The sequence below is a fragment of the Rhea pennata genome, chromosome 3 (genome assembly GCF_028389875.1).
Source record: "Rhea pennata isolate bPtePen1 chromosome 3, bPtePen1.pri, whole genome shotgun sequence".
NCBI classification, from domain to species: domain Eukaryota; kingdom Metazoa; phylum Chordata; class Aves; order Rheiformes; family Rheidae; genus Rhea; species Rhea pennata.
This window is the reverse complement of record NC_084665.1, coordinates 119,005,216-119,011,434: the sequence shown is the minus strand read 5'-3', so window position 1 is coordinate 119,011,434 and position 6,219 is coordinate 119,005,216. Positions and strand designations below refer to the sequence as shown.

General features: G+C 46.0%; 1 long non-coding RNA gene across 1 annotated transcript; it reads right to left on the bottom strand.

The window, feature by feature from the left end:
- Window positions 1–448: 448 nt before the first annotated feature.
- Window positions 449–6,013, bottom strand: LOC134138964 (uncharacterized). Its single transcript, XR_009958040.1, has 3 exons — window positions 2,310–6,013; window positions 1,791–1,891; window positions 449–1,160 (listed from the first exon to the last, which is right to left on the bottom strand). It is a non-coding gene; the product is annotated as an uncharacterized LOC134138964 (long non-coding RNA).
- Between the last annotated feature and the right edge of the window lie 206 nt (window positions 6,014–6,219).

Here is a 6,219-nt window from a genome sequence, read left to right as displayed (position 1 = left end):
CTCTCCCACGTTCCCTGATCCCCAAGCAGATTTGCCAAGAGAGCAAATTACCTCAGTGGTCTTTGATCTAATTTTGTCAAGAGCCTGAGCTACCCCATGTGTCCATGCAGAGAGAGCACAGCAGTTATAATTTATCCTGTCAGCTAGGTTTGTGAGCTTTTGAGTGGAAAAATGATGTTTCCTAGTCTGAATTGTGCTTGTATAATATTGATGCTGAGTTCTCCTGGGAGAGCCCTGAGCGCTGCCCTTGCGCCGGGTGCAACCCAGCTCAGGGCACTTCACTGTGGTCTTTTACAGCCCAGCTTACAATTTCTCTGCCTCCAGTGGGAAAACACTGAACGAAAACCAGTCTGAGCAACCAGCAGCATTTGGTTTAGAGCGTAGGCAGAACAAACAGACATGTACTTACAGAGCAACATGCAAATATAGCCTCATTGAGCTACTTTTATTCTCAGGAGCTATGCCAAGAATATAGGCAATCAAATGCATTTATAATAATTTTTCACTGAATCTTTCATTACAGAAAGTATTACTGCTAACAGTTCAGAGCAAACTTCAATCCAGTGATCACATCTGCTGTTCTAATGCAATGAGATAGACCATCTGCAGGCGAGACTAACAGATGAGGCTTTTTTTCTGCTAATGTTTTCATATTGACCAATGTTACCAGCCTATTAACAACCACACAATCTCTCCAGTATCCTAAAAAGATTTTTTTAAGTGCTCTAAATTGTTTATTCATCAAGAAAAGATCAAATTTATTTTTCCCAATATTGCATTGAGATTAACCAAGCTGATGAGATAGACTGTAGAAACATTATTTTTTCTTTGCGGAGAGAAGAACTGAGTACAGGGCAGTTCACCTGCTGGCAAGCAGCAAGTCCTGCTAGTTTGTTTATGTCATTTACTCTAGTAATATGCCCATAAGTATGTTTGAATTTAAATTAGCAAACTGACAAGGAAGTAGGAAAAAATGAGCAGGCAGCTCCACTGGAGCCTCTGAAATGTTGGTATGGAAAAGGGCTAAAATGATCCCAGAATGTATATGGTAGAGACTAGTGAATAGGTTCAAGAGGCTGAGTCAATCTCTCCAGATGACGATGCAGAGAAGGATGTCAAGGGGATGTGGAAAACAAGAGCCTCCAAAAATAGCACGAAACCTGGAGGAGATGCATTTTGGTGAGAACTATAACAAGATTAGTATCTTGCATTTATCAGAAGTGAGTTTAAGAGCTAACGTGTGCATGACACTGAGGCACTTTCTCAGGAAGAGTTTAGCAGCTATTACAAGAATGTTTAATCCATCAGAGAAAGTCACAGAAATCAGTGGTGGGAGTCTGAAACCAGATGATTATCAAATTAGCAACAAGATGCAGGTTTGGGGTTTTTTTCACATCAGCACGAGAACAACTATCAAGGACGTGGTGGATGCGGTGCATTTTTCAGCCCTCCATGACTTCAGATCAACAGCACTGAGGAAGGTGCTCTTCAGAGACAGAGGTTACAGCGCGTATCTAGGGAAAATACTGTGGCCTCTGATATCCACATTTCATGAGAATATAAAATCGCCAGAGCACTAAAGCACAAGTAACACTTAGCAGCAGATTCTTATTCATATGCTTTGGACGCTAGAGCATTCCCGAGAGCAATGACTGCTTTCCTCCAGAGTGTCAGTTGCACCTTCCAGGATGGTGTTTTTGATAGCAATAAACTGCGTGTTATCATTAATTCACTCCATGTTCACTTTGTATTGTGTGCCAGTGTGGAATAAAGCAAGGATTGACACTTACCTTGATGATGGGAGACTTCCTTATAGTCATCATTATCTTGAAAAAATTTATAGCTGCTGCTGATCTCAGATTAAGGGAGTTGGAAGGTTCAAAAGCGTGACCTGCCAGTCAAAAGAAATAGAAAATTACCACTTGTTTTTTCAGACAAGTGGAGCAGTGATTGGGACTGAACAGCACTCATAAAAAAAGGAAAGGAAAAAAAAAGAGCAGAACACTCCTGTCTTTTGCTGCTAGATAAATCCAGCTTTTATTGTGTAAAATATTATAAGTCTACTAGTATGGCATAGGTTGTGCTTGGCTTTTTTGGAATAGGAAAAGGAATAAATCCAGATTCCCAGATTGCCTCTGCTGATGGGATGCACAGAAAAGCCACTGGTGCCGCTGCATATTCATGGAGCACTGTGCCAACAGCTTTCTTTAGGAGGGAGAGCAGAGAGCGGGTGCTCAGGGTGCGAGAGTGACCTGGGGCATTTAACAGCTTCTTTCTCAACTATTTCACAGGGATGCAAATCTCCTCACCTTCAGGAAAACCAGGTATGCATATTTTTATGCCTACTTCTGTCTTGCTCTCAAGGTCTTTGCTTTTATCTTTAAACCATCAGTGTTTATAGTTCTCGAGAAGTTCTCTTTGGCTAAACAAGTTCCTTTGTCCCATTTTGTTGCTAACAAATCTGCCAGCGAAACAATTTTATTATTCAGTAATTTCAGTTTTGCCTCCAATTTTTCCAGTGTAGCCTTTGAACTGCCATTGTTGCATTAATGCCTGCTATGATTTTGTCTACTATGCATGTCATTGCTTTATCCTAATAAAAGCCATTGCAGTCTTGCTTACCGCTGGCTTCCTTCTGCCTTTGAAGTAGTTTTCTTTGACTGGTCTTAATTAACGCATAAGCTGGGAAAGTGCCTTCTTTCCGTCTTTAAAAGATGTTTTTGTTTCTCTGTTTCAGTTTCACTTATATGGCTCAATAGATGTTTCCAGTGTGTTCTTTGTGAAAATAAATGGAAAATTGAAGTGTATGCGATTTTTTACTGGTGAAAAAAAGCCAGGTAATGTATTTTCTTTGATTGCATTAGTATTTGATTTCATTTCTTCTCCCCGCTCAGAAGAACCAAGTAACATGATTAAAGTCCTCTTCCAGCTCAAAGACTTTGACAGTAACAAAGATGGATCACTTGCCAGCCAAGTGACTCATGTACAGGAAACCAAGGCAAGTGTTAAACATACTTACTAGTGGAATCAGCTAAGAATGGCATGCTGAAGACCTGCAACTAATTAACACCAACTCCATGTTCTGAAAGGAGAGATTGCAAACCTATTAGATAATTAGTAAAAATCTATAAAGCTGCATTCCTCAAATCAGCGGCAGACGTGGAAAGGAAACGCTGGCCTGCTAGGCCGGAGAGCAACTCGCATTAATCACCTCGTTTAATGGCAAACACCCGGCCATGCGAGCAGTGGTGCAAAGGGGGCAGCAGCTGAGCATCCCGAGCAGGCTGAGCACTGCTCTCTTGTTACAGTGATGGCAAGGTTTTTGCCAGCGGTGCAACTAGCACGCGCCTCAAGCTCCGCACCCACGAGCGGAGCGAGCTCCATAGTCTATTGGCTTCATGCATGGCCGAGCAAAGCTGCTAGTGCATCAGCGATTCTGCCAGTAGAAAAAAAAACGAGAAAAAATTGTGAAGCTGGCGGCAAACACGAGACGTGTAACGGACACCTCTGCCACACGTCCTGACCATGTTGTTACCGCAGCAATGGCGAGGGCGGTTGGCCCCGCCAGCAGCGGCGCGGGAACGGTCTGCTCTCGACAGCCCAGCGGGCACCGAGGCCCCTCAGCAGCGCAGGGAAGCTCGTCCTCTCGCCCAAGGCTTTCAGAGAAGTTTCAGCTCTTGCTGCTAAACTGTCAGAGAGGCTTAGTTAAAAGTATTATATATTGCCAAAGCAACCTTTTGCTGCCCCTCAAAATATTTTCTTGACAAAGTAGTTTAATAGCTTCCTTCTTAGGTCTCTGACTTGGTTTAAATCTTAATTTTTCTATCTTCTCTGGTGCTGTTGGTTAAACAGTAGCAAGGGTACAAATATTCAGCATCAGGGTAGGGTAATTCCCTTATTTTCAGTGGGTGATTTCCATAAGCCTGTTGCTAAGACAGGCTAATCGTTTCATTCCCCAATTTTTTCAGAAATGTTTATTTTTTCACAGGTCAATAAAAAAGAAGTTGGCAATTTGAAATTAAAGGACATGATTTAATTTCAGCTAGAAAACTGTGCTTTGCTTTGCAGAATGAAAATAAAAACAGCACAAAAGGAAACTATACTTCTGCTTCATTTCTATTTTTCATTACAATTTCTTTTTGTTGAAATCCAGCTGTTTTCAGGAAGTGCTTAAACTCCCAAAGCCTACTCTCAGCATTTCAACACTTCACATGACCAATTCCACATTCACAACCAGACATCTTCAAATACGGTCCACCAGGCATTGAGCACTGCACTACACTGTCGGTATATGGTAACTGCATTTTGATTTGCAACAACATAGGTGTTTCCATCCCCCGACTGCTGGACTTCCTTTCCCCATCACACTCTTGCAGTTAATTTGCCATGTGTAAATGGAAGAATAATCTCAGGCTTGCAATGAAATTTCAGGCTTTCCATAAAACACGACGTCCTGATGACTTCTGCCATTTTCAGAGACCAATACTGTTAAGTGATACGTGTCAGTAGTAATCCTAGAGAAGGGCCTAACTGGGTGATGCTTATATTAAAAGAGAAATGCCATCACAGGCTGGCCACAGTAATTGTAGGATTGCCTTTATTTTGTAGAAAAAAAAATAAATAAATGGTGCAGAGCGCTAATTTCATAGTCATTTAAGCAATGCTGAGTCCTGAAACGGTCCTTCATCTTACGTTTCCTTGTTAAAAAAAACCAAACCCTAATTTAGATAAGCTGAAAGTAATGATACAGACTATGCTTTTTAATGGATCAGATCTGGAAAGAGCCATCTTCATTTTATGAACAGAGAGATCAAGGCAGAGAAAAATGAAAAGTACCAAATGAGTGTCATAAAACCAACCATGAAGTCGCATGTTTTAACTTTAGCAGAAGCTCCCTGCCTCTGACATTTGCACATGACGACTTAGCCGTCAGCTTAGGGTTGCATATACCTAGAAGGCAGGCACAGGCGCACGAGAAATTAGCGTGAGGAACAGAAACACTGAAATAACTGAGATCTGCTTTCAGACCACAGAAATATCAGTCAGTACTGGAGGGACGTCGGAGGTGGATGAGGCAAGACAGGACGGACACAAGATAGGCAAGTTGTAGGATCCACATTTTGCTGGGAGGGTCCAGTCCTGGCAGCACTGTTCTAGGTATCACCTTACCCCGGGGCACTTCCCTGTGCATTAAGCATTTCTCGCTCCCTCTCAAAGCCTTCCTCGCCCACAAAGCCAGCCAGCACACCATTTTATGGGCAATATTTCTGTATTTTCTTCAAAAATGTCCAGAGTGCCATGACACTCAGGAGCAATCTGGAATTAGAAATACCAAGTCTTTCTCCCCTGCGGAGCTGATAATCCAGGCAAAGAGACCGGAAGCGTTACCAATGAGTCCTCCCCATTTCGGTGCCTTCCACGGGCACACGCTGTCTTAAGCATTTGCCAAAATTTGGCTTTGAGCTCCAGTGCGTCCATCAGCCCTCCACGAGAGCAACCGTGGTCGGGCGCGGAGTAAAGCCACGACAGCCAGAAGTCATTCCCTTATCAGTCGATGTGTCGGATGTTTACACACAACTTTTTATGCTGTTCTGTATAAATAAACTCGGTGTCTTCTTTCAGCCCGCGACCCTGGCGGCGAGGCCTGGGGAGTTTGCAGCAGCCGCGCGCGGACACCAGCTCCCGAGCGCCCCGATCGTTCCTCTCCGTCGTCGTCGTTCCCCGTTTGTCCCTCGCAAGCGGTCCCTGTCGATTTGCCAGGATCAAATCCAGGCGGTTTCTCTAAAAGCGGGCTCTTTCCAAAAGGGCGGCGCGGCCGACGGCGGCCTCTTCCACCAGGCCGGCGAGGGCTCAGGGCGCGCTGCCCCCGCGAGCCCCCACGCCGACGGGACGCCGACGGCAGCAGCGGGCAGCCCGGCAGCGGAGCCCCGCGACGGACGGAAGGACGCTGCCGCAGGCGGCGGGTCGCGGTCTGCCTCGACCGGCGCCGCTCAGGGACGCGGCCCCGCGCCCCGGCCCTGCCCGCCGGGCGCCGGCCACCGCCGAGGCCGCCGCGGCCGCGCCGCGAGGTGCCGCGCCGTCGCCCCAGTCCTGCCGCGGGAAACGTCAATTCCTCCCGCGGGTCCCCCCGGCTCAGCCCCGGCGGCGGCGCCGCGGCCCGGCCCCCGCCTCCCCCCCGCGCAGGCCGCGGCGGCGGCGCCGCGCCAGACCCGCCGCGCT